Here is a 17908-nt window from a genome sequence, read left to right as displayed (position 1 = left end):
TGTATTTTTGGTAGAGATGAGGTTTCACCATGTTGGCCAGGCTGGTCTCAAACTCCCAACCTCAGGTGATCCACCCGCCTTAGTCTCCCAAAGTGCTGGGATTACAGGTGTGAGCCACCACGCCCGGCCGTTTCTGTGGTTTTAAGCCACCCAGTTTGTGGTACTTTGCAATAGTAGCCCTGGGAAATTAACACATCAATAAGAAGTGATCTGCCATGATGAAGGTATTATGGGAGTTCAGGCAAGAAGATGACTCACCCTGATGGGAAGATGAAAAAGACTTCAGAAAAAGTTTTCCAAAGGAAAATGGCTCTTGCACTGGTACTTGGATGATATACAAAAATTAAACAGGTGAAAAAGGAGAAAGGAGTGTCTTGAGCGAAGGTGCTTGTGGATATGGAAACGTGTTTGGTGACCTGCAGGGAGGGGGCTGTTTCTCCAGCAAGAATGGCTGTGGAGGTTCCCCAAGGCATGACACAGGATGGGCAAGTGTAGGTGGAGACATAAGGCACTTTACCCTTCACCCATGGAATTTACATTTTAACAGGAGGGCAATGGGGCTCTGTCCTGAGGGCAATGGGGCTATTTCCACCCAGAGTCCTAGCAGGCAGTTCATGGTGGGCATTTTTAAACAAATTTAGAACTTTGGGGTGTAAGAATTTTGACACCCTATCATAGAGCCGAGTTTCTCAGTCTTGGCAGTATTGACATTTGAGGTGAGGTAATCATCTGTTGCTGAGGGCAGTTCTGGGCATTATGGGGTGTTTAGCAGCATCACTGGCTTCTACCCACTAGATGCCAGTCACCCTCTCATCTTAGTGTGACAACCAAAAATGTCTCCAGACATTGGCAAATGTACCCTGGGAGTCACAATTACCTCCAGTTGAGAACCTCCATACTAGACATGAAAGAAATTAGACTCATTCTGCAGTCAACAGCTACTGCAAGCCCGTTGGGCACCAGGCACTGTTTTAGGCACTAAGAATAATAAGTGAGCATGAAAGACAAGGCCCTGCCTTCAAAGGACTCAGATTTTCCAGCAGGAATGGCTTCATGTCACATTTCCACAGTCTGTGGCTGGACCAGCTGGGTCCCAGATGGCTGTTCAAGCTCTGTGGGAGAGAACAGCCAGAAGAGAGAGAAGGTTTCTGCAATCATGACACCTATATTGCTGTTGGAGATTGTAGTATTGACTGCTAGGGGCTTCCATATATTAATTTCCACCTCTTCCTTAGTAGCAAACCTTCATTTTGAGCTGGGCACATAACCCTTTGGCATGAAAGTCTGCATTTCCTTGCCTCTCTTGCATTTCTTTGGAGCATATGCATTATGACTAAATCTAGCTAAAGAGACATAAGAGACAGTGCTATGAGGACTTCAGAGAAGGCTCCTTAAAGCAGGTGGAGATAGTGACACTTTCCACTCCTTTCTCTTTCTGCTGCCTGGAATGTGTATTTGATGCCTGGAGCTCTAGCTGCCACCCTGGAGAATTTGATGCATGGTGACAGAATAATGGCCCCCCAAAGATACGCATGTCCTGATTCTCAAAACCTGTGAGTACCTTACCTTAGATGGCAAAAGGAACATTACAGATGTGATTAAGTTAAGGATCTTGAGAGGAACGATTATCCAGGTGGGCCCACTGTCATCAGAAAGGTTCTTAGATGAAGGAAGCAAGTGGGTCAAAGACTTTGGAAGCAGAGGTTGGAGTGATGCGCTTTGAAGATGGAGGGACAGGCCATGAGTCAAGGAATGTGGGCAGCCCATAGGAGCTGGAAAAGGCGAGGAACTGATTTTCTCCTAGAGCCCTGAAAAGGACCACAGTCTTCCTGAAAGACATCTTTTTCTTAGCACTGTAAGACTCATTTTGGATTGTGACCTTCGAATAGTACAATACTAAATGTATGTCACGTTAAACCACTAAATTAGTGATAATTTGCTACAACAGCAATGGGAAATGAGTGCAAAGTGATCTTGAGATGGGACTCTTGTGCAACATTGGGGAAGTGGAAAGACAAGGACATATGTTCCCTGATGACACCATTGGGCGACCATGTTGACCTTAGATTTGTTACTTTTGGACTTCTTTGTGCATGAAAGAAATAAACTTCTATCTTATTTAAAACAGTCTTATATTTGTTTTAGTGTTGTGTGACACCAGTCTGTGTTTCCATAGCTTCTGAATTTGTCTATTTGACATCCATTAATTACAAGGCCAAACTAATGACAAAAGTTGTTTACAATTTATTCTGTGATCCATATTTCATACTCTGTAGCTTACTTTCATACACCAGCCCAATATGTCCCCTACCCTAAATCAACCTGGGGCCAGGTACCAGACAAGTAGGAACAGCTTTAAGTCCCAGAGTACACTAGAATTATTTAAACTAGACAGCTCTAAACTGTTCACCTGTCCTGCCTCAGCTTTCCTGCAGAAAACCTGATGAAGGCTGTGCCGGGTGCCTTCCTCAGATAAAGTTGTGGTCAGGGATCTTTTTGTGTGGGTGACATTTAAGCTGAAACCTCAGTGATGGAGAGAAGCCATTAGGAATAAGGATGGGGCCAGTTCAAGTCTTTTTAGGCAGGAAGAATAGCTGGGCAAAGGTGTTGAGGTGGGTGGGAGCTTTGTAAATTAGAAGGCCAGGTGGTTGGAACATCAGGAGAGATGGAGAAAGATGAGGTCATATGGTGCCAGACCAAGTTAAGGAATTTGGCCTTTCTTCCAGGTGCTGTGGGAAGCTACTGGAGGGTTTTAAGCAGAAGACATTGGCACCAATGTGCATTTTAAAGAGATCACTCTAATATTGCTATCTTGAGCATGGGAAAAGCTGACCCACCATATGGCATGGTCCAATTCTGTCATGCCAACTTTCATTAGTCCCTCCTGGGGCCTTAAAAATTATATTATAGCTGACTCCTAATGTTCATGTGAGTTATGATCCAGGACACCAGAGCGAGGCTTTGTGCATGTGGTTTCTACATCAGTTACGGTCTTTCTATGAGGCAGATAAATATAAGTACTTGAAAGTATTTTATGGATCAATGAAATATTAATGGACCTGGAGGTGCTTTAAGTTTATTTATAAAGCTGGGTCATCTATAGGTCAAATACCATTATAGCAAATGCAATTGTAATGAATATCTTTGATAAATTTGGTTTTTAAGGCTCAACCCATGTCCTGCTTATTTCAAAATTATGAGCTGTAGGCCTGCAATTTCTTACATGCAATTCTGAAATCCAAAAAAAAAACCACCTGAAGACCAAAGTTGGCTATTTTAAATTTGTTTTATGATTCACTTGATGGCCAAAATTGAACTAAGGGATATTCCCACACAGCAAGATGAATAAAGACTATATACGTGTATGTGTGTGTGTGTGTGTGTGTGTATGTGTGTGTGTGTAGTGACATTTGAGGCTAGGTTGCACTGCAGAAATATTGGGCTTGATTACAGGGATCAGCCTCAGTTTCCTTTGAGATTATGATTTAATATATCTGAACCTATTAACCTAAAATCTAAGTAAAACTTGAATTTTGAAATATATTTGGCCTGAAAATTCCAGATGGGGGATTATAGACCTACACAACTGTATGTGATCATTTCTTCAGAATGTGCAATCAGGCATTTGAATCATAATTGATCATATTAGAAGGTAGGTGGAGCCATTTAAAAGACTGTAAATAAATTACAAAAATTCTAGTAAGTGTACATTTGTCTGTCCCATCAATTTTACGTAACATTTTGTTTGTGGGTGGGGATGGGGAATCCTGTAAACTCTGTGAGGTCAGGGGCGAGGACGATTTTATCACCATATCCCTAATACATAACAGAGCCTGAAGCACTAGCTACTCAATAAATATGTACAGAATGTAATTATTAACTCAGTTGAGGAACCTGGGAATCAGATGATGCGTGACCCATCCAAGTGCTGGGGTTGGTGGACTGGAACTCAGGTCTTCTGACACCTTTTTTTTCCTTATACTGTCACTGCTGTGCTAAAATGGAAAAAAAAAATTGAAGGCCTGTCTGAGGTAATCAAAAACATTGGAACATAAAGGAGGAAGAGGAAGGCAAGTGGCCTTTGTTTCCATTGGACAAAGCTAACCAGTCTGTATGAATAGCCAAGGGCCTTGTTTCTAGATAAAAGAAAACTCTCTAATCAGTTCTAATCCAAGAGCATCGCTGGCAGTGAGAGATTGTAAAAGCGAAATATTCACTTTGAAAAATGAAACCTATTAAATTCAGGGCATTGTAATTTCCCATTGTGAGACTGTGGTACCAGCGATTAAATTCTATTGTGTGTCTACAGCCCTTGTTACCAACGATGTTTAGTATTATTAACTGAGATTCTAAGAATATCAGCTCTCCATAGCTGGAGTGCTGTTCTGTTCCTCATGTGAAACAATTTGCATATATCTCGGATTCGCCCTTGATATGCCTCTTTCCCTCCTTATTCTCTGTATGCCATTTAGAAGCCAGTCCTGTAGACTCCATCTCCACATATATTCTGTGTATGTTCATTTCTCTGCCCACATGGTTCACATCTGGGCAACTCTGGCAGCTTCTATTTTTTAAAAAATATAACTTCAACTTTTATTTTAGATTCATGTGCAGGGGTACGTGTGCAGGTTTGTTGCATGGGTTTATTACATGGTTGTGGATATACACATCAGCTTTACCAGATAGTGCTAAGCTGACCTCCAAAGTAGTTCTACCAATTTACCCTCCTGCCGGCAGTATATCAGAATTTTCCTGTGTTACATAAGAATTTTCCTCTGTTACATCCTTGCCTACTGATAGTATTTAGACTTTTAAAAATTACTGCTCGGCCAGGCGCGGTGGCTCACGCCTGTAATCCCAGCACTTTGGGAGGCTGAGGCGGGCGGATCACAAGCTCAGGAGATCGAGACCATCCTGGCTAACACGATGAAACCCTGTCTCTACTAAAAATACAAAAATACAAAAATTAGCCGGGCATGGTGGTGGGTGCCTGTAGTCCCAGCTACTCGGGAGGCAGAGCTTGCTGTGAGCAGAGATCACGCCACTGCACTCTAGCCTGGGCGACAGAGCGAGACTCCGTCTAAAAAAAAAAAAAAAGTTATTGCTCATGTGTAGGATATAAAATGGTTTTTCATTTCAATTTTGCATTTCTCCAGTTACAATAAAATTAAGCCACCTTTTAAAATCATTTCAACTTTTTTAGACTCAGGGGTACATGTACAGGTTTGTTACATGGGCATATTGAATGATGCTGAGGTTTGGGATACCATTGATTCCATCACCCAGGTACTGAGCATAGTGCCTGATATTTAGTTTTTCAGCTCTTGCCCCCATCTCTCCCTCACACCTGTAGTAGTACCCGGTGTCTATTGTTGCCATCGTCATGTTCATAAGTACCCAGGGTTTAGTTCCCACTTATAAGTAAGAGCATGCAATATTTGTTTTTCTGTCCCTGCATTAATTCATGTAAGATAATGGCCTCCAGCTGCACCCATGTTGCTGCAAAAATATGACTTTGTTCTTTTTTATGGCTGCATAGTATTCCATGGTATATATGTACCACCTTTTCTTTATTCAATCCACCATTGACGGGCACCTGGGTTCATTCTGTGTCTTTGTTTTTGTGAATAGTGCTGTGATAAACATCTGACTTTTGGGTAGAATGATTTACATTTTTAAAAATATATAGACTCTAGCAGCTTCTGAACTGATCTATTTTCTATCTGTCCTCTATATGGTGGGCAAACTGCTTTCTTAAAAGATGGAAATTGTCCTAAGTTGTGTTCCCCAGAAGCAGATCTTGAAAGAAGGATCTGTGTGGAAGTAATTTATTAGGAAGCATCTACTGAAAATACCAGAAGGGAAGTGAGGAAATAAAGCCAGGAGAAGAAGGAGGCCAAGCGAGTATACAATATCTACAGGTTCTAGGGAAGGTAACTTGGGTTCTTGCCCTCTATCCCACGGGGGAACTTCTGAGTGTAAGCCATGCATCAAATTGTCCCAATTAGGAGCAAGGGATATTTATATTTCTTGCACCTGCCAGTCATTTGTAAAGGCTACAGCCAGAGTTCATCAATTCCCAGATAACCCAGGCACTGAGTGAGCAAGAAGAAGACTATTCTCATAATAGCCCCAGGAAATAAGCACAATGATCACTTTCATTCCTTTCATTCTACTGACAAGGAAATCATATTTTTGCAGCAACAGAGATGCAGGAGTGGTAGAGACAGAATGTGACCCCCGGATGTTTGTTTTAGAATCTGTCTTCTTAACCATGGCTTCAGATTATGCTATAGTTATCTCACAATCACTAAGGGTGGGCAGCCACAGAAGTGCAGAGAACATATACAAAATGACTGGCTTATGCTCTTCTAAAGTGTTGGGTTATAAAAGTCAAGGAAAGACCAAGGTAGTGTTCCAGATTGAAGAGGACAGAAGCAACAGTTGATTTTGAACTTGCTCCTTTGACTACAAAGGACATTACTAGGACAATTAGAGAAACATGAGTGGGATAATAGGAATATATCCTGTGATTCATGTTAGTTTCCTGATCTTGATGATTGCTTGTGTAAAAGAATGTCCTTGTTTATAGAAAATACACGCTAAGCTGTTTGGGCATCAGGTTAGCAACTTACTCTTATAGTGTGGGGAGGATAAATTTTATTTTTCTATACCTGAAACTTTTCTGCAATTTTAAGATGACTTCAGAATTTAAAAAAATATTTAAAAATCCTCAAGCAACACTTATGTAAATATAATTATCTTAATTATAACTCTTAGCTTTGAGTTTCAAAATAGAAATGTAGTAAGGATAGTTTTATAAGCCAGGTTTCTACAAGAAAGTACTATTATTCTGAGTATTCTCCAAACTGGGTTTTTATATCCCACAATCAAAGCTTGGTAGGCAGACCACAGAAGGAAACTTAGAGTGGCAAAGATGAGGTAATGTGTTAAAATAAATTTCTGATCACATAGAAAGGGAAAAGTTTTTGGAGGCCAGAAGGAGGAGCCCAGAAACGTGGTAAGGAGAGAGGAGGCAGGAATCCTCAGAGGAGGATCCTAGTGATTCTAGGTTTCAGGTCATCATGAATTTAACTCTGGAACATAACTTTTCAGCTTGAAGACTGAGGAGAATGAGGCCTCATAGAGAAGCATCCTGTTAGACACAAGGACACCTCTTAACATAGTTTCAAATAAGAGAGTAACGGCCGGGTGCGGTGGCTCACGCCTGTGATCCTAGTACTTTGGGAGGCCGAGGTGGGTGGATCATGAGGTCAGGAGATTGAGACCATCCTGGCTAACACAGTGAAACTCTGTCTCTACTAAAAACACAAAAAATTAGCCGGGTGTGGTGGCATGCACCTGTAGTCCCAGCTACTCAGGAGGCTGAGGCAGGAAAAAGGAGAGTAACATTGGCTGGCCTGGGCAGCATCACAGGACCACACATACCCCGACATGGTGGGGAAACAAGCAGCCATTTGTACTCATGGGGATATGGAAATGTTGTATAAACTCTTTGCCTGGAATAAGACTGCGTTTAGGTAGAGGAAGTTTAGGGGACTGGGACTTCATGCCCAGAAGCAATGGTGAGATCCAGGGTCATTAACACCAGAGGCCAACACAGAGCCCAAAGGACTGGTGGGTCTCAACTGCATCTTGGTGGACACCAGCCTGGAATGCCCGTTGAGCAGGGAGGCCACCCTATGCAACAGTAATTGCAGTAAGTGTGGAGGGCAATGCCGGAAGACCATGAACAGAAGGAGCCATCATGAAAGGGGAGCTCACAGGCCAGAAATGCCTTGCTGGCACCATGAGGAACCGACCTTTCACTGATGCCCAGGTGCATTATGGGAAAGGGACAAGAACCCTGAAATTAGGGAGAAACTCTGAAAGGTTGAAAAATTACTCCAAAGAAAATTTAGCAAGATGAGTACTAATGCCCTTCATGGATAAATGAAGAGAGTTTGGCTGTCTGTGTGAATCAAGCTTGAGAACAAAGGGGTATATGTTAGAGAATACGATTCAGCTCTCCCCCTCCCTTTTCTTTTATACATTGGAGTCAGTTATAAATGTTAACTTTTTTTAAAATGAAGTATTGATATGTGTTATAACGTGGGTAATACCTGAAAACACTGTGCTAAGTGAAAAAAGTCAAAAGACCCCATATTTTATGTTTCAATTTATTCGTTATTAATTTTTTTATTTCCATAGGTTATTGGGGAACAGGTGGTGTTTGGTTATATGAGTAAGTCCTTTAGTGGTGATTTGTGAGATTTTGGTGCACCCATTTTCTGAGCAGTATATGCTGCACCCAATTTGTGGTCTTTTATCCCTCACTTCCTTCCCACCCTTTCCCCCTGAGTCTCCAAAGTCCATTGTGTTATTCTTATGCCTTTGCATCCTTATAGCTTAGCTCCCACTTATGAGTGAGAACATACGATGTTTGGTTTTCCATTCCTGAGTTACTTCACTTAGATTAATAGTCTCCAGTCTCATCCAGGTCTCTGCGAATGCCATTAATTAATTCCTTTTTATGGCTGAGTAGTATTCCATCATATATATATATACCACAGTTTCTTTATCCACTCATTGATTAATGGGCATTTGAGTTGGTTCCATGTTTTTGCAATTGTGAATTGTGCTGCTATAAACATGCATGTGGAAGTATCTTTTTCGTGTAATGACTTCTTTTCCCCTGGGTAGATACCCACTAGTAGGATTGCTGGATCAAATGGTAGTTCTACAATGAGAACACATGGACACAGGAAGGGGAACATCACACACCGGGGCCTGTTGTGGGGTGGGGAAAGGGGGGAGGAATAGCATTAGGAGATATACCTAATGTTAAATGACGAGTTACTGGGTGCAGCACACCAACATGGCACATGTATACATATGTAACTAACCTGCACGTTGTGCACATGTACCCTAAAACTTAAAGTATAATAAAAAAAATGGTAGTTCTACTTTTAGTTCTTTAAGGAATCTCATATTAATTAGAAATGATGAAGATGATAAAAGTAACCAAGAGGTATGAGGGTGAGGTTAAGGCCACCCTTTGATGACATGTCAGAGAAGGTTCTTCCAGGAGAACTGAGACCTAGCCAAAGAGAAGAAACCAGTGATGAATAAGGTTGGGAGAAAAATGTGCCAGGAAGAAGAAACAGCCCAGGCAAAGGCCTTGAAATATTACTGAGTTTGGCATGTTCTGAGCCACGAAAGAACTGTGGGGCTGGAGCTCAGGAAGTTAGGAATGGAGTGACCAAGGATGAGGAAGGACAGGTGGACAAGGACCAGGTTATATAGGGCCCGGTAGGCAATGATATGGAGGTCTGGGTTTTATATTAAGGGCAATGGCACCATGAAAGAGTTTTAAGGACTTGATTTGTGTTTGTAAGTGATCGTTATGCCCTGTTCAATATGAAATAGGAAGAAGGAGACCAGGAAAGAGGCTACTGCAGTGCATAACCAGAGATGGAGTTCAGTAAATGGATTCAGAATATAATTCTGAGTTAAAATTGCCACAGCTTGCTGATGGATTGGCTATGAGAAAGAGGGAAAGAGAGAAATTAATGATAATTCCTAAAGTTTTGGTTTGAATAAATCAGTGGTTGGAGTTAGGGGTGATAGAGCCTTTGACTAAAATGGGAAGACTGGAGCAGAAAAGTCTTGGGTGGGGTTGGGGTTGCTAACTCCATTGCTAATGCATGGCTACTGTCTGATTTCTCAATGCTAAAGAACGTAGATCTGCCAAACAGTAAACTCTCCTTCAAACATCAAGGGTGATGACCATGCTTGCAATATAGTTGATATAAAACTATGTTCAAGTCCGTATGTTTCCAGTATTAGGTTTTTACTTAGTTGATAATTTATTAATGACACTGTTTACATTTGCATTTGGATGCCTTGCTATAATTAAAATAACTCTTGAATTTATCAACTGAGCCTTAAAGACCCATGAAAGGCTCTACATGATGGAATAAATTTTCATATTCAGTTGTTTTAGATATGGACAACCATATACGTTTTTCTGACACATGTAATGTTTGACATCAGTCAAAAAGAGTACAACAGAAATATTCCATGTTTAAAGCAGAGCTGGGGGAAAAGAAGGCTAAAACATTACATATTGCATAAAAGAAAGAGTTAGATTGTCACCAAAGTGAAAGGAAATCAATGGGACGACTTTGGAGACCCATTTCAATCTGTTGTTGACATTGTTTTCTGGTAGTAATTTTCTCAAAATGTTAACAGTATTGAGTTTGCCTATTGATTCTATTATTTTTGACCTTGCATTAGTGTGGGCTAATCTTACATGCCATAAAATTTTTTTTTCACAGCTGAAATTATTGTATGACTCTGGAGGAAACCTCCAATCAGGTCAGATGCGCTGCTCAGGATTTCGATGAGTGTATAAGCAACAATAATGAGCTATGTTGACTTCCAATACACTTTCATGCTGTTTACATTTTATTAAATGGTTTAAGCAGGGTCATCATACAAATGATCAACATATTGACTAAAACACTCAAGCCTTGAAGAATTGAAGGCTGCAGACAGCCAACCAGATTGGTCAGCTTGAATTTGAGTCAATAGCATAAATATATATTTGGCTACAGAGTCAAAGCCAACTTTATATTCATTATTCTGAAAACCCTGCTAAATAAATAGCTCCAAAGTGTCCCACTGGAAGATGCCCATTCTACTGACTCAGTAACCCTGCCTAGCTACGTCCTCTCCAGAACCAAATAATCCAAGCTGAGTGAATTCAGCAAAACTGGGGGCAGTTGATGAAGACTAAGTGAATGGGAAACCAAAAACTCTTGAATGGTTTTCCTGGGAAACAAATAGATTTATTGTTGGCTCTATGTAGAAGAAATTTGGCAGCTATATTTTCAAGGGTTTATGAAATACGGTCACAACACATCATTGGCATCCTATCTATTCCCCACCCTAACACTCCCGTATATCTCCGTGGTAGGTCAAATCACCATACTCTGCACTACCCACCCCACCCCTTTCCTTTGAGGCTGTAGTTACTCAGTCTGCATGCAAAGAAATTTCGGAGTTTACTGGCACAATGCTAATGGGTTTGCCCACAAATACTTGGAAGAGTATTGCTAGAGGAGTTAATTTGCCTTTTAATGATTTAATTATATGCTACAGCTCTGCCGTACAAGAATAACAATGTTCCTCGCTTTCTTGCTTCTGGGCCTGCTGATTTTGGAGAGTTTTGGAAAAGAATGGAATTTACTCTCCTTTAGTGAGAGGGGAATTGAGTTTGGGGAAGAGAGAAGCATTTCTCCCATGCCACAAATAACTGTGCGCATTCATCTATAATGGAATGAGGGGGATATGTCAGGATGACAGTGATAAGCATTATAAAATGCACTGTGATTTTTATTTGCATTGTCTTGATTGATCCCATGAAGTAATATTTGTTCTAATTTACCTATAAGGTTGAGTGAGGTCGCCTGGATTGCTTAACACAGAGATAGACAGTGGATGAGCTAAGGGTCCAGCAGAGGTCTTTTCACTCCAAAACTGAACTTCTGTTTTTCCCTACCTGAGCCTATCTTTCTGCAGCTTAAAAGACCTGAGTTCCCTGGGCGCTCTGAATGGGAATGATTGTGATTTTAGGATCAGAGTGGCTCTGTAGACCACACTCCGTACTTCATTTTGTACTGCAGGTTGGGTTCTTTGGAGGCAGAATTGGGAGTTTAGGTATTTATTGGGATTAACACCTATAAAAAGAAGGGGAGAAAGCAAGATTGGGCAGAGGCAGATGTTGAACTGACATGCAACTCTGATAAAGCCCCTGCCAACCCTTTGCGGAGCTCTGGGGCTCATATTGCCTATCAGAGCATCCTGCCTTGGACAGAAATGACTGGGCCTTTATGCCCCCACCTTGCTCTATCACTATGGGAGCTGCTCCAAAAGCATGACCTGGGTTCAGCTGGCACTTTGCAGCTGTGGCAGCCCCTGCATTCAAGAACAGATGGCAAGGAGTGGGGAGGGGGTACAGTCTGCTGACCCACACCCCTCAGCTAGATGGTAAGGCCTTTCCTGAAGGGAGGTCTGTGCTGAGCAGCTCATCTCTCTAGGTGGATTTTCTAGATGTTTCTAGATGTTTCCGGGTATCTATAGAAACACTAATCACTCAAGAGGGACACAGAAGGGAGAGAGAAAAGATTACAGGGTGCAGAATCAGGATGTCTGAGTCTCTATTCCAAATCAGCCTCTTCCCAACTAGGGCTTTATGGTAAGATACTTGAACTTTGAGATCAATCCAACCTGTAAACTGGAGATAATGGAACAATTTTATTCATTTATGATGAGGACTAGGAATAATTTCTTTAAAGTAATTTCAGTCAATAAGGACTATTTTTATGAACCTCTGAAGAAAGAGTTCATGTTCTGGGCCACTCATCAGTCTTCCTAACACCCACCTGTTTATGTATCTCCCCCTGGTTATAAGCATTTTCTTTCTGTTCAGTGCATCCCAAAGCACCATGAGAATCCATGCACCTACAGCTGGATTTTCTTCTAAGCTCACCCCTGTAAGATCTCATCCCAGGGGGCTGGGAATGAAAGAGGGCTCTCCCCTGAACTTGGAGTCCTATAAATGGTTGAATCACCAATGTAAGAGTCCCCCCCCAGGAACTCAGTGCAGAGGCTAGTTCAGCTAACCAAGGTTTCCCTTCTTTGCTCTGGTCTGCAAAGGAAGCCAAGCTCAAAGGCCACTGGGTAGAGCTTGGGGCCAGTGGTATCTGTGTGCACTATCTGGCACTCTCAGGATTTAGATGAGGGCAGAAGGAGACCCAGGAATATTTACTGAGTGCTTATCACTTGCTGGTCACGGAGTCATGCCTTTGCATGCATTTCTCATTTCGTCTTCACAACAATCCTTTGATGAAGTTATTAGCCCTGGCTGCATTTTAGTGAGAAGCAGAGGCTCACAAAAGATGAGGGAACTTCTCAAGCCCCTATAGCTAGTGAGTGTTGGAGCTCAGAATGGGCTAGGGCAGTCTGGCACACAGCTCTGAGTGGGAGGCAGATGGGGAATGTGAAGAGAATTTAGCACATTCACTTTGCAGGAAACTGAGGTTTTTCAGTCACAGTGTTGGTCTCAGTGCAGTATAACATGAGTCTCTTTTCCTCATTTTCTTTAGTGAGGGTAGATTCATCTCCAAGTCTCATTTTTCTATTAATTCTATTACTCCTATATTTAATTTCATTTTCCTGCAAATTAGATTCTTCAACAACTGTGTTGTAGTTGCATGCATGTTTCATATACATATGAGAAATAAAGTTTATGATGATATGGAATCTTAGATGAAAGACTTCACTAGCCATCAGCAGCAATTATTCCCCATTCATTGGGCTTTTCCCTCTGACGACTGTCAGTTTTTATACGCTCCCTGATATCTAGTGGAATAATTAATCAGCTTTCCTCAGATGATGTTTATTAGTTAAATTGACTTAAGTTTCACATAAGGTAATCACTGAGTGTAGAATTCTAAAGTCAGGCTCTCCTGGGTTAAAAAAAATCCCAGCTTTGCTTTTTATGAGCTAATGGCATAACTTTCATCAATTTTTTAAAGCTTTGCCTCTCAGACTGTCCATCTGTAAAATGGACATACTCTTACTTATCTTGTGGAGTTTTTAAGTGAGATAAATTTAAATGCCTTATACATAGTGCTACAGTTTGAATGTTTGTCTCCTCTGAAACTATTGTTGGAACTTAATCTCCAATGTGGCAATACTGAGAGGTAGGTCCTTTAAGAGGTGATTGCGTCATGAGGGCTCTGACTTTATGAATGAATTAATCCATTCATAGATTAACGGATAATGGGTTAACATAAGAGTGGGACCGGTGGTTTTATAAGAAGAGCAAGAGAGACCTGAGCTAACATATTCAGCCCCCTTCCCATGCTATGCCCTGGGCCATTTCAGGACTGTAATCCCCATCAGCAAGAAGACTGTCACTAGCTGCACTCCCCTGACCTTGGATTTCTCAGCCTCCACAACTGTGAAAAATGAATCTCCTTATAAATTACTCAGTTTCATGTATTCTATTATGGGCAATAGAAAACAGATTAAGACACATAGTAAGTGCTCAACAAGTTCTTAGGAATAGTATCATCCGGTTTTCTGTGAAAGATACAGGAACAGATGTGAGATTATATTTTTATTTCACAGCAGGATGGGTACTTGTTGTTATTTGTATGCTTGATTTTCTTTTTTTTTTCAGGTCAAGAGGAACAGCATCGATTGCTAATATGCTGTCTGCTTTCAACCCCCAAAGGATTATTTTCAGAATGAAATGATCTGTGGTCTTTAACGGGTGGGGATGGGACGAGCTGAAGACCTCTTGATCCTTCGAAGAAGTCCCAGTGGACTTGATTTCTCAGCGGAAACAAAGGGATTTCCTTCCGCAGTGGGAAAGAGACACCAAGTGATAAACCGAGCACCCTCTTTGAAGATTTCCTGGTATATTTGTCCCTAGAGGAGCACGCCTCCAGGAGATTTATTGTTGGAAGCTTTTAGCCTCAAGCGTAATTTTTAAAAGTATGTATTTCCCTAGAAACAGAGTAGCTCCATTTAAAAGTCACAGGTGCCCCCAAGCTCTGCTCGGAAGATTACCTCAAGTTTCATTTAATACCTGTCTCAGACCTGGAGGCAAATTATTTAGTTCATCACTCTGAAAATGGATTTTTTTCTCTTCTACTTCCCATTTCAGCACCTGCCATCTTGTGGAAAGGGACATGCTTCCCAAGAGATGAGAAATGGGCAGGAATGGAGCCTGAGTCCAAGTACTGTGATTTCTTATCTCCCACAGATGTGCAGGAATATTTATTCAGGGAGATCATCTTCCTGGAGAAACTGGTCCATCCTGCTCCTGGAGTGCTGTGTTAGTTGTAGTTCCTCCAGGTGCCAGCTTGAAGACCAGGGTCAGAGTACAGTCGCTTACATGGGAGGTAAAGCCAGAAAACACTGGTGGAAGAGGGGGAAAATGAGACAAGGATGGGAAGGCAATCAGGAAAGGGCATGTTATCAAGCAAGGCACTGTTTTGGGCAATTGGAGCTTACACCTGCTGGGGAAGCCTGAGACAGTGGGGAACATGTACCTCACAGTGATGCTTGTGAGGGCCGGGGGAACTGGGGTATTAATACACCAGTTCCATCTGTTGTTGATTGAGGGCTGCTTACTGGCGGTATTGATTCCCTGGCACTTCAGGTCAGAGAAAGCCCTCGGTCATAGAGAACATCAAGCCACGGGGCCTGGAGTGCCAAGGGCTGAGTGGATGTGGGCGATGGCCAATGACAACGGCTACCATCAGTGGATTGAATCTTCGGCATCTCATTTCTTGTAAGTCTTCTTAACCTCTGTGCTTGGTGCTGAGGTGAAGCAAACAATTAAGATTCAGTGTTGTCCTTAGGATGCTCACACTTCAGTGAGGGAGTTGGGGAAGCTAAACAGGTAAGCAATTTTGAGCCTGTGAGGTTAGTAGTCTATGATGATATATTTAACAATATGTGCATCATTTGTGATATGCATATTATTTGTTAGGCTGTACTGTAAGCATTTACCTTGACTAACTTATTTGATGCCCACAAGAGCCCTCTAAATTGGGGGCATTTGTTATCTCTTTTAGAGATAAGGAAGTGGAGATATGGAAACATTAAGGTGTTCAGCTAGTCTGTAGTGAAGCCAGGATTTGAATACAGGCTATCTACCTCCAGAGCCCTGTTCTTATCCACTAGGCTATAGGTCAGGTTTTCTCAACCTTTATTATTATTGCCATTCTGCGCTGAATAATTCTTTGTTATGGGGGCTGTCCTGTGCATCGTAGGATGCTTGGCAAAGCATCCCCTCTACCACTAGAAGCCAGTAGTACCTGCCTCCCCATCTCCTGTTCTGACAACCAAAAATGTCTCCAGACATTGCCAAATGCCCACTGGGGCACAAATAGCCCCAATTGAGAACCACTGCTGCCTATTATAAAGCAATCAGTTTTTCCTAGGGAAGTGTTATAGAAGGCAGATGGAAATTTCTTTTCTTTTTGTTTAATCTTCTTTCTCATAAAAATAAGGAGAAAAGTCGTATTTCAGAGCTGATCGCATCTCTAAATCAACAGCCAAATATCTCCCAGGGCAGAGAAAATGGAAGTAGAAATCAAGTTATTGAAAAATCAAGTTCAGTTTGTGTGTGTGTGTGTGTGTGTGTGCATCTGCGTTGTAAACAGGGCATCCTTGCCCACTGTGCTCTGCTACCAGCCCTTCAAACAGGCTGTTTCCATGGTCATTTTTAAAATGTTGTCTTGCAACTTGATGAACTGAGAAATTAGCAAAAAGTCCGTTAAAGGAGAATAGACAGTATGTTCACGCGGGATTGTTTGTTTTGTTATTTTTCATTTTCCTTGGGCAATTTTATTTGTGATTTTTTCGGAGTTTTGTTTTGAACTCTCTTTATCCAAGTAAATACATCCTTCTTCCTTCTGTCATAAGCTGGGGGATTCCAAGCTTTATTTTCCAAATCCTCCCAACCCTATTTTATCCATGTGGCTTCTTGGAGCTGGTCAAGTCTGCAAACTGATCCTTGAGATTTTGGGGTGTTCTGTGTGATGACAGTAGCCCTAACTTTGGCATTAAAGTGTCCTTGTTTGTCTCTTTCTTCTTCCAAGATACTCTTTAAAAATTCAGTCTTCCCCAAATTTGGCTTTGTAGCTAATCTATGTGATCAGAGAAGCATCATTTTAGTGTTGGAAGCCTGAATAATTCGCTTTTTCAGTTAGTCATGGAAGTAAAATTCCAGACGTTTAAGCATTCTTTGTAACAAAGCATTTTCATGTTCCTGTGGATAATTTACTAAGCAGTGCTTTGTGAACCTGCTTGCTTTTCTATGACAAATGCTTTTCATGATCACTGCTCGTGCTCATGCTCAAATACATAGTCACTCTAATGACTTAAATTCCTTTTGCATGGCATTTGTGGGAGGTGAAAAGCCACCATGGTCAAGATCATTGACTCTGGGGTTAGATGGGACTGGGTTTGAATCCTGACTTCACTACTATCAGCTGTGTGAGACTAAGCAAGTGTGACAGGCAGAGTAATGGCTCCTTGAAGATGCTAGTGTCTTAATCCTTGAAACCTGTGAATATGTTGCCTTACCTGACAAAAAGGACTTTGCAGATACAATTATGTTAAGAATCTTGAGGGGGGAGATTATCCTGAATCATCTGAGTTGAACAAATGTCATCCCAAAAAGGAGGTCAGAATCAGAGAGGTTAGAAACTGCTAGCATGTTGACTTGAAAACAGAAGAAGAGATGACAAGCCAAAGAATATAAGAAGCTTTTAAATGCTGGAAAAAGTAAGAAATGGACTCTCCTCTAGACCTAGAGCCTCCAGAAGGAACACAGCCCTGCTGACACCTTGATTTTAGCCCAGTGTGACCCAGTTTTGACTGTTGACCTCCAAAACTGTAAGATTATGAATTTGTGTTGTTTTAAAGCCAAAACTTGTGTGCTAATTTGTTATAGCAACAATAGGAAATTAATACAGCAAAGTGATGCAATCTCTCCTAACCATTGTTTGGTCATGTACAAAGTCTTGGCAACAATATTTACCCCTTCAAGCTATTGTAAGGTGTAGAAGAGGGAGGCACTGTCTTTTATAATGGAGTTTGACTTTGGACTTAAAAGTAAGAGTTGATATTCAGCAAGGATGATGGGTATTGCCATACTAGTTTATATGTTGCTCCTTCTCTAGTTTCCTCTGAAGATCCCCTACCTCATCCTGGTCACCTAAGGTCCTACACTAAGACTCCTTATTGATCAAGCAGCTATAGAATAAAGAGTAAAAAGAAAAAAGCCTGCACAAGGGAATGTCTGTTCTGATTGGTT

The 17908-nt window shown here is 41.4% G+C and overlaps 1 long non-coding RNA gene across 1 annotated transcript in view; it reads left to right on the top strand.

Moving 5' to 3' along the window:
- The window catches only part of LOC105740680, a 29123-nt gene extending 11452 nt beyond the window's left edge, over positions 1-17671 (top strand). The window contains exon 3 of the long non-coding RNA XR_001116749.2: positions 14255-17671. This is a non-coding gene — a long non-coding RNA (uncharacterized LOC105740680). The remainder of the gene's footprint in view (positions 1-14254) is intronic.
- The last annotated feature ends 237 nt before the right edge of the window (positions 17672-17908 follow it).

Source organism: Nomascus leucogenys, chromosome 13, assembly GCF_006542625.1.
Source record: "Nomascus leucogenys isolate Asia chromosome 13, Asia_NLE_v1, whole genome shotgun sequence".
Classification (NCBI taxonomy): Eukaryota; Metazoa; Chordata; class Mammalia; order Primates; family Hylobatidae; genus Nomascus; species Nomascus leucogenys.
This window is presented reverse-complemented; position numbering and strand designations above follow the sequence as displayed.